The sequence below is a fragment of the Terrapene carolina genome, unplaced genomic scaffold, assembly GCF_002925995.2.
Source record: "Terrapene carolina triunguis isolate 2854851 unplaced genomic scaffold, T_m_triunguis-2.0 Scaffold171, whole genome shotgun sequence".
Lineage (NCBI taxonomy): Eukaryota > Metazoa > Chordata > Testudines > Emydidae > Terrapene > Terrapene triunguis.
The window spans coordinates 1845597-1859425 of NW_020664522.1; positions in this window are offsets into that span (position 1 = coordinate 1845597).

A 13829-nucleotide genomic window follows, 5' to 3' on the forward strand; every position below is an offset into this window, starting at 1 on the left:
ACATTTCCCTGGGCCACTTCCCCACAGCTCTCCTGCTTCTCCCTTCTTCACCCTTACCTTGGGGCTCCCTTATCAATAACTTGAGGGTGTCATCATTAACCAGTCCTTCGGCCACACTTCCTCTCCTTTGGCTCCCCTCTGCCTGACTGGAGTGAGCCCTTTTTATAGTATCAACGGGGCCTTAATTAGAGTCAGGTGGTCACATTAGCTTAATGGCCTCACCTGACTCTTTGCAGGTTAATTGGAGTCAGGTGCAGCCCCTCCTCTGGTCAGTCAGGGAACAGAAAACTGTTAATCCAGTGGCCAGTATATCTGCCTTCTGCTATTCTGCTGTACCCAACTGGCCTGGGTCTATCACAGATGGTATCCTCAGCTGTTGTTTCTTTTGCTAGCTTTTTAGCTACTTCCGGTATTACAAGTAAGGTAAGCATAGAAGACCCCAAGAACAGAAGGTGAATGAACTCACATAGCCTTCAAATGTTTCCAAAATCATTGTACTGCCTACACAGTATCTCTTTCCCCATTCTGAGGTCTTGTTCCAGCATGGTACTTAAGCGTATAGAAATTGAGGTCATGTTCATAGGGTGGAAGGAAAATAACTGGCTCTCACAGGTTTTTTCCAAGGTGAATGTTAAATATAGTCATTAAACTTTATATTTTACAGACTTTTAGAAGACACAAGCAATTTTTGCAGTAAGAGCTGATATAGGAACAGAAGTTTAACATCCATCGGTTCTTTCAATTCCATGTATTTTTAGGCTAAAACTCAAAGCATTTTACAGGAATTGAAAACATCTGTATTTCCCAAGTCTCTTTGCTTCTTTTGTCTGATCTTTCTCATATTCTTCAAATGACAGCCATATCTGTAAAACTACTATCCCCATGACTCAGATTTCCTGGAAGATTTTCCATTATCCCATGCTCACTCTCTTAATATATTTATTGTAAAACGCATATAATACAGTAGAGTATACAGGTGCTTAGTACGTCTAGTACGTCCTGAACCACACCATCTGCCATGGCCTTTATTGAGGAAAAATGAAAATATTTCAGTCTGAGGGTTTTGTACTGCCACCCATCAGTGTAGCATCTCCAGATACAACTGAATCAACGGGGTAAAGAGTGCATCACAGTGAGAATGCACCCCGTGTGTCATTATCTAAGTACCATGAGTAATCACAGCACCAATCAGAAGTCAGTAGCAACCCTTGTTATCATCTGCATTCTGTCTCAACAGACCACCAGGCTTGAACCCCACTAAACTTAGAATCATAGACTTTAAGGTCAGAAGGGACCATTATGATCATCTAGTCTGACCTCCTGCACAATGCAGGCCACAGAATCTCACCCACCCACTCTTGTATCAAACCTGTGTCTGAGCCATTGAAGTCCTCAAATCATGGTTTAAAGACTTCAAGGTGCAGAGAATCTTCCAGCAAGTGACCCGTGCCCCACACTGCAGAGGAAGGTGAAAAACCCCCAGGGCTTCTGCCAATCTGTCCTGGAGGAAAATTCCTTCCCGAACCCAAATATGACGATCAGCTAAACCCTGAGCATGTGGGCAAGACTTGTTTGGAACAACATGAAATACCAGTGGCGTATACATCCTATTAAACCACTCAGCAAGGATGGACTCTTGGTTGGTGTCCACAAACCCATGCAATGCTTTTATAACTTAATAATGTATAAGCAGATGCATAAACCACAAAGTGCTGTAGAAGAGGTTCTAAGGAAAGAGCACTCAAACACAACTATGCAAAATACATTTCTCAATAAGTAATAAATATTGCATATACTTTACCCGGTGCCCAGCTTGGGTGCCTCATTGGGTGGGGGGGGGTGTGTGTGTGTTTGTGATTTGCTAACCCCACCATTTCCCAAGCTCACTGCACTGCATCCCTGGGATAATTGGAGAAATCACTGTTCATAAGTGGGGTAATTCATTAGCCCCTCCTCACAGGCCCACTACTCTGCATAAGATCTGGGGAATAATCTGACATTTCACAGTTCATTAAAACGGATTCACTAGACCCACACCTCCAGCCTACTGTGCTGCTTATGTCCTGGAGCCTCATTCATGGGAAAAGGAGTCTAAGCATCACAATCACTCTTTTATCAACTAAAGAAGATTGTAAGTGATTTGTGGACACACTCATCCTGAAGGAAGACTATGTTGGTTAGAGGTGTGATTTTTTTTAATTGGTACTGCTAAACTGGCACAACCTCTAGTGTGCCCACAGTTATATTTTCAGTGCACGGCATTTAGCAGTCCTACTGCTCTTTGGTACTCAAGCAAGAAATAGCATTTTAAATTTGAGGTGAAGAGGGGGCAAATGCATCAAAGCACATCAACAAGAACGGCCATATTGGGTCAGACCAGTGGTCCATCTAGACCAGTATCCTGTCTTCAAGCAGTGGCCAAACCCAGGGGCTTCAGAGGGAATGAACAGAACAGACAATCATCAAGTGATCCATGACATTTGCAGGTAGAGATGCCAAACTGCTCCCAGTGCCTCACCACAGTTAAAGCTCCAGAGTAGCAATGGTGTAAGTGTTACTATTGTCACCACTACAGAGCCAAAGTGAGCTGGATACTCTTCTGCTTTAGGCTAAATTAGCATAATTGTTTATTCCAGATTATTTACAGGTGGGTGATGATGTGCAAAGCAAAAAGAAGGAAATTTGATTAGTCAGGTACATGCTTGAGGCTGCTAGTGGTAGCAGCAAGGGAAATTTAGTTGAGACTTATATCTGATATGGAAATCAGTGATGGAGAAGAAATATGGAATAAAAAGATATGTGAAGTGCCTCCCTGTGCAGTCAGCACCACTAAAGTCCCACTTAAACTATAAAATTAGGAACTTGTGTTGTTCTTTGTGCAGGGATGAATTTTATCCTTTTAGCATAAGTTCTCGCCTGGGCTCAATAACAGACTCAGGACCATCACTGTTCTAGCTGGTTAGGGCTGAAATAATCCACTAACCACTCTTAATCTTCCACAGGGATGAGAGAAGAAAGGGTGCATTCCACCTGAACAACCCTGGAAGCTGATGGACAATCTGGTTTCCCTATAAAAACCTTCTGCCTTCCTAGCTCCAGGGTGAGTGCAAAGCTGTGGCTGCTGCGGCAGAAAGGTAGCACTGTATCACGTTGCTGGTGAAAGACTTTATTCCCACTTGAATAATTTTTGCTCGGGGGGCCTAAGTCTCTGCATAACACACATTATTAGTGAACTGCTTGGCCAGGGACAATGACTAAGGCCATGACTCAGTCAAGGAGGTCATGGACTCTGTGATTTTAAGAGATGTCCACGAGTTCTTGAAGATTGTTGCTGGGGCCGGCGTTACTGGGTAGCAAGCAGGGCATTTGGCTGGGGCCCCACGTCACAGGGGCCCCCGCAAAGCAATGACCATTTTACACTACTGTGTGGCACAAATGGCTAGTTATACAGCCCCTGCTGGCCAGCTGAGGAATCCCTCAACATGAAGGAATCCCTGGGGGCATAGAACCTTTGTAGCTAGCTCTGTGCCACCCACCATTGTGGCACCTGCTATAGGGAGCTTGTCTGTGTGGTGGGGTCATGGCAAGAACATGACTGGCATGAACTCTGGCAGACAGTGGCTTACATAATGACGGAGCAGAGATCATTATCAGTCAGCACAAGTGAAAGCAACACTGCTCAGGGTTGAACTGGTCCCCTGAACAAATAAATTGCCACCTTCCTCCACCTCCAAGACATGGGAAAGGACAATCCTGTTCAGTGTGGTAGCTGTAAAATAAACAGTCAGGCTATATCATTTTCTGCTAATCCACCTGGAAACATTTTAGTTACCACTCATTTACAAGTGTTTGGATAGTTTAAAAAAATGCCTCAGTCTGCCAATGTTTGCTATCTCTTCACAGTACAGAGGCACGCAATTAACACTATGTATGCTGCACAAACGCCTATAGTAACTTTTCAGACATATTCACCAAGAGTGGGAAGGTAGCTGCAGGCTATTGGAGTTTTCCTTTTTTGCCTTATTGCATAGGGACAAGGTCCTTTCAGCTCCTGTGGCCCACTGGACAATTAATCCACTTCCCTAGAGTGATAGATGGACCATCTTGCAGTTCGCTGTGGAACAGGTTGTATAGTGAATGAAATACTTAGGAACTGTTGGAGAAAAGTACCCAAAATGGGCAGCAGCTAAGTAAGGCCATGTGCGCATTGGGAAAATTTACAAAAACTCCGCTTCTGCAGTCCAGGGAGAGCCATAGTGTAGAGAAGGCTCTGATGGTTTCCAATGTTTACATCATCATATTTGTTAAATCTGCAGAAAATTTCCTGAGTGTAGACAACTGAACAGCTGCAGAAAATGACAGATAAGTGGCCTAAATTCTGCCCTCAGTTACCCCTGTACAATCCTACTTGAAAGCAATATTTTAAATGATTAGGCCCGCTGAATCTCAGGAGACTCATCCCAGTAGAGCAGATGGTGTTACTGATCCAGATCCTCCAAGATATTTAGGCACCTGACCCCCATCTGGGCCACCATCTCTACATTCTCTAAGAGTTTCTGCCAAAGTGGGGGCAGCTTTAGTCTACTATTGGAGCACTGTCACTGCAGACCACTGTGGAGATATGCTAATTCAGGGCATCCTCTTGCCACACCTCTTTCCCAGACAGCACCATCCACATGCTGGGCTACACCCACCCACTAATTAAAGCAATCAGGCTGTCTGTATTCTTATACAATACTCATCATCCTAGTATATGAGCACCACTTTGTGCCACTGTCACTTCTCCCCTGGCAGACTTCAGTTACTGAAGCCCTGATACAGACCAAACTTTGAACGTGGGTTCTTCGAGGTTAATCTCTTTCATACATAAGGCTTCTCTAATTTGCACTGGGGACTCAACTACTAATGACTAGCCCTAGGAAGTGGAAGTATAAAGATGCTGTAAAGCTACCTTCGCCACCCTCTCACTTTGGGTCCTGGGCTTCAATAAACTCAGCTGCATCTGAGGATCTAACTTACTATACTGCATAGAAATGGTACCTCTTAGCTACGGAGACATTGCTGGATAGTATAAATACGGTTAATGAAAATGGAGAGAAGGGGAATTTTTAGTCAATAAAAACCACTCTATTATGCCCTAACCAAATTGTGTATCACCACGCAATCGCCAAGCAGCAATTTTTTTCTATAGTGAAAGCATTTTAAACATTCTAAGTGGTCACTTTGCCAATGTTAAGAATGGACCTCACCCGAGACAGGTGGTCATTGCTACAGCTCTGATCAAAGCTTTGGTGTGATTCCTATCCAACAAGAATTACAGAAAACAAAATCATGAGGTAAATAGCAATATTTATTGCGTGATAGAACTCTCAGAGTGGCAGTCAGGGAGGACCTCAAGGAAAGGATCATGACAAAGCCTGATAAAATATGACTTGATCATTTCGATATTTCTGTCCATTTATGGGTGAAACATTTATGCAGCTCACAGTGAAACTGTTTGTTGTTTTACTGCTTTTCTGTACTTTTCAACGAATATAACTAACGTAAAGCTTGTACGATGTCTTCAGCTGCTACCAGACTACAAATAAAAGAAGAAACAAGTCACTGCTTGCCATACTTACGGGATTATAAACATCATAGGGCAGCTCCTCCATTAGTGTTATTCAGCGTACCTCCATGGACTTCACTGTAGCTATCCCAGTTTACACCAGCTCAGGACCTTGCTCCATGTTCCTATTTAGTAATAGGAATGGAGGAGACACAGGCAAGAAAAGGAGGCGCTAACCAATACCATTACTGACACCCTGGCCCAATATTCTTTTGCAAGTTCCACATACTACTTTGGATATTTTCTACCATGCTTGTGATGGTAGCTACTGGGGAGCATTCTTTTTCCACTCTTGCTTACTTGAAAACAACACACACAATATTTGAAAGGTTAAAACAGTAAAAACTGTGCTTCCAGGACTATAAAGTTGAGAGTTCTACAGTTTTCATGACAATGGCTTGTTAGAATACAAACTTTTAATCATTATTATTCATTCATCGTTAAATGCACAGTATAACCTGTATATGCAAAAATAATGCAATTATGAATACCCACACAAAATTACTTTTTAAAGGTGAAACTAAGACTGAAGGCGCATATCATGGTTTCAATGCACATGACCCTTCAAGAATATGAGACTTTAAAAAAAAAGCTTCAAATGTTACTAAATCCAGAAATTGTAGCGTTAAAGTTGCATTTCTCAAACAGGTATCAGAGGGGTAGCCATGTTAGTCTGTATCCACAAAAACAACGAGGAGTCTGGTGGCACCTTAAAGACTAACAGATTTATTTTGGGCATAAGCTTTCGTGGGTAAAAAACCCACTTCTTCAGATGCAACTGATGAAGTGGGTTTTTTACCCAGGAAAGCTTATGCCCAAATAAATCTGTTAGTCTTTAAGGTGCCACCGGACTCCTTGTTGTTTTTCTCAAACAGGGCACCCAAACAGCTCTATTTCTGACCTATTAGAGATGCCAGCCTAAGCCTACCATCAGCCCATCTGTGCTGATGACATGATGAAAACATGCACCACCAAACATTGGTTTTATTAACATTTCATATGTACATATATTCAACACTATGTCAGATGATATCACACTACATTAACTTTGGGTTTTTCATGCAATTGTTCTAGTAGCATGACAGTTGAGGCTTATGGGTCAGCTCCTGAGCTGGTGAAAATTGGAGTAGCTCTCATCTGGCTGTCTATATGGAGACAAAATAGCTCTGTGTCTAATGAATCTGAGATAATTTGATGTCACGTGGAATCATAGGACCCAATCCTGTGTACTATTCAGGGCCGGCTCCAGGCACCAGCTTAACAAGCAGGTGCTTGGGGCGGCCAAGGGAGAGGGGCAGCACCTACGGCAATTCGGGGGTGGCAGGTCCCTCACTCCCTCTAGGAGCGAAGGACCTGCCGCTGAACTGCCGCAGGGGCCTTGCTTGGGGCGGCAGAAATGCTGGAGCCGGCCCTGGTACTATTGAGCAGCCCCTGTGCTAAGAGCCCTGAAGATTTGGGAATGACTGACTTAATTGTATTATTTGTTTAATTAGGAGTTTGAAAAATTATTGTACAATTCTATGTAAAGAAAGCTGTGAAGCAGGCCAACAACTATATGATTAAAATCAGTGCATTCTAGTTTGTCTGCTTACTAGTGACATGGAGCTGTCTGTTATGGATGGATAAGGCTTTATATTTTATTGTTTTCCTTGGGGCATTGCTGGAGGAGCTGAATGATTTGTGGGCCTTATTTGAGAAGTGCAACATTCACTCTGCATTTTCCATGGTTTCAACTTTACGAGGGTTTTTAACTCTAACAAACATGAAAGATGACATTTAGAGCTAGTCAGAAATTTTCCAACAGAACATTTATCAATCAGGAAATGCTGCTTCATCAAAAGCGAAATGTTTTGAGAAAATGTGTCCATTTTGATGAAAGGTAATTTTGAAAGAAAAATTGGAAAAGAAGTGTTTCAATAAGGTCAGATCACTTTGTTTCTGATTGGAACATTTCAATCTTCTGTTTTAAAATGACTTTTCACTTCCTATTTTTATTTATATATTAAATACAAAAATCTTAAATAGATCAAATCGGAATGAAACGTTTTGATTTTATCAAAATGAAGCCTTTCAGCTGACCCAACACTATTTTTTCTGGATATTTGTTTTGTAAGAAATTTCAAATTTTGTTTTGTTTTGTTCTGCTTCACTATGGGAAAAAATGTCAAAATCATGGATCTCCCACAAAATGAAAAATCTAGTTCCTGCCAAGATCTAGTGACGTACTCAAATGACTGATATTTGCCCGTAACCTTAACTTTACCTGAACAGTGCTTTGGGAGGGGCGGGGTGCAGTGCTTGTTTTTTAAATGGTCAAAACATGGGTGAGTTAAGGAATTCTGGGGGCTGGGCAGTCTGGGATGGTAGAGGTGACCCACTGGCACATGAATATCCTGTGGTTGATCAGACTGTGAAACACAAGAGGTTTGGCAGGTGGACAAAGGAAGGAAGTACTAGTACTTTCTTGTCTCCTCCTCCTGAACCACTAAGATGCTCCTCAGCACCCACTAAAATCATTGCCTGTCTGGTGGCAGAGGGTGATAAAATGGCATGGGGATAAGCTGGAAGGCGATAGAAGGAGGAGAGGGATTATGGGGGGTAGGCATGAGGGCACAGTGACAGCCCCCTCCCCAGGCCTATCCCTGCCTTGCCCCTTAAATCCCCTTCTGGTTGCACAGAGGAATCATAATTCCCAACAGCTTGCTCCCTCATCCCCAGCTTGCTTCCCGGTGCAGCACAAATGCACGGGTTCTTGCTGCTTTTGGACCGTCTGCATTCATGAGGTGGGAAAGAACAGGATTTGCCAAGCAATTAGCATGGCTCCTCTAGCTCCAGACAAAGAAACAAGGGCTTCTAGATTTTACAATCAGTTCTGAAAGGGATAACGCTTGCTTTTAATGCAATGAGACAAGGCAACACGGAGCTTTGCACTTACCGTTACTGTTCCATTTTCTCTGGTGCTTTATGGCAGGTATCAGAAGCTATCAGCATTTATCTAGCATTTATCTCAGACATTTATGTACTACTAAATGTCAAAGGAAACTCTTATTTGTAAAGAACAATTACCTCTTTTGCTAATCAGTTCTCTCTTTAGGCCACTGAATTTTATATGGCAAATAAGAGTGATCTGCGGCTCTGAGGCTTATCTGAATCACCAGAAATGTATATTTACAATTACCTGTAGTTTCCCAATGCCAAACTTATTCTATAACAAATAAAAGAGTTCACAAGCTAAGAGCCAGCACTTAAACAAACTGATAAAAGCCCATTTACACTAACAGTAACTTACAGATGCATTCGACCTAACATGTTTGTAGACAGCCACAGGGCAGCTCAGAGATTTGATTACATGCCTACGGTCCATTATGGTTCCCATTGTTAAGGGTCATACAGAGATAACTGGATCTAGTGACATTCTAACAAAACTTGGAACTAGAGTTGGTCAAGAATTTTTTTTTTATTAAATGTTTTTCCATCAGCGAATGCTGACTTATTTAAACTGAAATTTCCCATGGGAACATGTCCGTTTCCACAGCTTTGTTGTTTCAGAAAAAAATTGGAAAAGAAGTTCTGAAAATGTTGAAATGTTTTGTTTGGACATGTTTGGATCTGGGAGAGGAGAGGGCCCTGCCAACAGCACTCCTAGTGGGGGCCAGAGCCAATTTTGCAGAGACTCTGTGGTACTATGTGTGCACACAGTAGCACTGGTGAATCAAAACATTTTGATTTTCTGTTCATAATTGCCTTTTGTTTTTAAATTTATGGCATTTTACATTGAAAAATACTGGAAAAAATTAAAAGGTTGATGTAGAAACAGAATGTTTCAAATTTATTAAAACAAAATGTTACAATTGACACACAAGAATTTTTTTAGGATTTTTGGTTTGCAAAAAATGTCAAGTTTTCGGTTTTTTAAAATTTTTGAAGGGATGGGTAATCCATTTCCTCACAGGTTCTACTGAGAACCTCTTGGTCAGAAATCTGGAAGGATTCTCACAAGTGTGTTACGTTTTGAATGGTTGTATTTAACTAATTTATTATCAAGCCCCATAAGTGCTGAGAACGAGAGAGGATGACCAGCCTTGCCTTCAAACCAGTCACTTGGCTTTGACACTATTAGAAGAGAGTCAATGAAGGATGTGCTACCAACATTTTAACAAGGGGCTTCTTAAACAATGTTCTGCCCCAGTCAGCAATACATGTAACAACCGTCCTTCCATCTCACCCCTAAAATCCGTCAATTCCATACATTTCCTCCCACCAGATCCATCACTCTTTCCATCACTCCACCTCTAATCCACTAATCTTTCCACCCCTCTCCCCTAAACAGATTAGTCCTTCTGATTATTCTTCCACCCTCACTCCTGGTCCAGTACCTCTTGACTCACCATGTCTCCCTCTCTTCAGAGGCCCCTCTAGGTAGCTCTGCTAACTGGACCAGCAGCAGCATTAATGGTAGCCGGGTCATGCTACAGTCTCTGAGTATAGGATGGCTGGTTGGGCCCTTCGGGCTGAGTTGTGTGCTTGGGAATGTTTCCTCTTGACGGGTGGGCAGGCATCCCCTGACTGGTGGAAGTGCAGGGCAGCAGTTCTGCTCCAGTTGATGGGTGGGAGAACGGTTGCTCTAGGCCCGCTTCCCACACCAGCTCTTCAGTCTGTGCATGAAGCCTGTGTTAGGGAGAGAGGTAAGCTGCATTGGCAGCAGGACTCCCTCGCATTTCAGCAGCGGGTTGGCCTAGCCACTGCACGACTAGAGTGGGTGGTGAATGGAAGTTTGTGAGCAGGGCCAGCTTAAGGCATAGGCACTATGGGCCCGTGCCTATGTTTCCAGCTCCTGGAATCAGCTTTCTTTCTTTCTTTTTTTTTTTTTTTTTTTTTAAAGGGAGTTTCTAGCCCTCATGGTTGCAAAGAAAACAGAAAATCGGATGCAGGGGTAATGGATAGAGAGACATCTGCCTGAGCCTGCAGTCAGCCTAAATCAATAGCTCTGAGAAATCTGAACTTACACATCTCTGCGAGATGTTAACTCCAAGACCCCTCTGCTCGAGGTGGGGAGAGGACTTTCAAATATCACCAAGCAGTGGCCTCTCTGTCTGATAGAAGAAGATTTCAGCAAGTCCCTCCCACTTATCCATGCATGCACCATGGCTAGTGGAGCAAGTACTGGGGGTTGTCCCTGATACCACCCTTCAGGGAAGGAGGCCACTATGCCTATGCTCTTGTTGATCGGGGAGAGGAGAGGGCCCTGCCAACAGCACTCCAAGTCGGGGGCCAGAGCCATTTTTGCAGGGACTATGTGGTACTATGTGTGCACATAGTAGCACTGGTGAAGCAAGCACAGAGTCGCCTTGCAGTAGCTGCCGCGGTTGCAGCAATGGTGAGCGTGGCTTAGAGACGACTGAACAAGTAAAACCGGCCTTAATATTTTGGGGTGGGTTGCAAAGTGATTGTTTTCCACTTCTCTCACAAATGTAACCAAATTTGTTTCCATGGTAATCACCCCCCTCTGTGCAAAGGTCTGGTCTAGGGATTTTGGGGAGGATAAGTGAGATGATGCAGCCCAAACTGAGCGGTCAGTTTACAAGGAAAAAGTGTGTGTGTGTGAATCTTTAGGTTCCCTCCAACCATCTCTTGCAGAAGAGCCAAACTATAGAGATGGGTGAAAAATTTGCATTCTAAACTTTATGTTGAATAAGAATGGTCTTTTGAAATGATTTTTTTGCAGAAAATTTTGAACAAAATGAAATTTTTCATTTTGTTCAAAATTTTCCAGTTTTTGGACAAAAACCTGAAAAATTAAAAATGGAAATATTTTTGGTTTTCAAAACCCCAAAACTCAAATTCATTTAATGAAAACTTCCCTTCTATTGCTTTTTTCTTTTAAAAACAGAAAATTGTTTTCTAAATTATTTTAAAGGATTTGGTGTGTTTTAACAGCTGAGGGACCAGTAATGCTGTGCCCTCAGGGAAGCCGGATGGTTTTCTTAAGCTGGATGCATTGGAGCTTGTCAGGGGGACACCTCAGCTTTGAGGAGGCACAGGGAACTTTAAAAAGGTTGTGCTGGTGGCCAGGAATGGCAGCTGATTTAAAATCACATCTGGAACGTTGTTTGGACTGCCAGGCACAACCCACATCACAAGGTGCTAAGGGGAGAATTAATGAGACAAGCCCCAAGGGGACCTTCAGAAAGAATACAAATTGACTGCACAGGACCCCTACCACTGGATCACAGAAAAAAACGACTCATGTTGGTGGTAGTGGATGCTTTCAGCAGGTGGGTGGAAGCTTTCCCAAAAAAGTATCAAAACTGCCTGGGTAACTGCTGGAATACTGGTAAATGAGATATTCACTCACTGCGGGGTCCCAAGGAGCTGCTTTCCAGTCAGATCTGTTAGGGGAGCTATCAGCCCTCACTGGAATCACACAATTGTTCCATATTGCTTATCACCCACAGGCTGCAGGGCAGGTGGAACACATGAACCGCACCATTAAAGTGAGCTAAGAAAGGGAGTGGAAATGGGAGAGTTACTGCCCTTTGTCTTAATGAGAATAAGGGCCCGAGAATCAAAGGGCACAGGATTTCTCCATATGAGGCTCTCAGGGCAAGGCCCATGGAGTGGTGGGAAAATCTATTTACCCCAGTACCTGGGGAAGTCACTACACACGGCTTAACACAAGAATGGATTTTAACTCTAATCAACCATGTAAAACAGGTACAGCAGGCAGTGGCCTGCCGAGACGAGCAACGAGCAGAAAGAGTCAAAGCATGGTATGACCTGCCCGGGGAGCGTGATCTACCCACGGTGGGAGATCTAGTGATGTACAAGCTTCCAGGTCAACACCATCCATTCCCAGCTCCTAAATGGAAGGGCCCCTATCTTGTCCTTGACCAATTAGGGCCCAGTCTGCTATTATTGGGTACAGAGAATGGAGGATGGGAGTGGGTTCACTGCCCGCAAATAAAAAGGTACAAACAGGAGATTGGGAAAGGGGATGTGTAAATTGTGTTATGTGTGTATTACAGGTTAATTCAAAAAGTCTGAGACTCAAGATTTTAAAGTACCTGGGTTCCAGTGGGGTCAAAAAAAACCCCAGCTTTTGCAGAAGCAAAGAAATTGCTATAGTCATCAAATCTTTTAGTTCATTATGAGAGCCAAAGAGTACTGTCGTGTGATGCCTCACCATATGGAGTGGGAGCACTACTAGCCCACTGAATGTCAGACGGATCTAAGTGTCCCATCAGTTATGCATCAAGGTCACTGGCTGCAGCAGAAAAAAATTATTCCCAACTAGAATGAGAACAGCTAGCAGTAGGGGGTAAAGAAGTTCCACTATTTCTTATATGGAAGGCAATTCGTTATACATTCAGACCAGGCAGCACAGCGGACATATTATGATGTATTAGCATCACCAAGAATACTAGGTGTAGGTAACACAGTACATACACTACATTTTTGCAATGGCCCTCACTGGTTATCAGGTTAGTCATAGCACAGGCAGGACCACTTTCTTGGGTGACTGAGTTACCAGATGGGAAGCATAGTCATAGACATCACAATGAGGTTTATCTGCAGTACCATGAGGAGTTACCTGTAGAGAATTCTCATTAGTATGTTGAGGTACCAGATGTTACAGAGTCATTAGACATCCCAATTGCCACACCCAGAAATAGTGAGTTGGCTGAGGACCCCTTACCAATCACTACAGTGAACTTGGAAGTTAAGCCTGCAGTTACAGATGTAATATCAAAAAGCACTTCTGCATCTGCTACTCATCAAGGCCCACACTGTTTCCACTGCACCATTCCAGAAGAGCTCCCAAACCTAGAAACAGACTGGAGTTGTAGTAGTAAGGCAATTATGCTAGAGAGGGTAGAATCATCCCTTGTAATTGCCTGAGGATTGTGGTAGGCTATCCCAACCTCTTAGTTAGGCGGTTTGGTTTTGTTATTATAATGTTAACATTTTATGTTCATTATTGCTAATAATTTAAAGGAGGAGGAGTCTAATGTTCTGCTTATTTTTATTATGCTTATTGTCACCTGGTGGCCCATGTGAGAATAGCTATTTACAGTTAGAAACCCTAAGTCTGTACTGAGCATGCTCCAATGGGACAATCCCTGTGCAAATGTTATTGTTTTTTATACTGTGATTGTTTGGCAATAGTTCTCTAGCAACCACAAAATAATTTCTTGGACTTATAATACACCCAGTGGCTGTG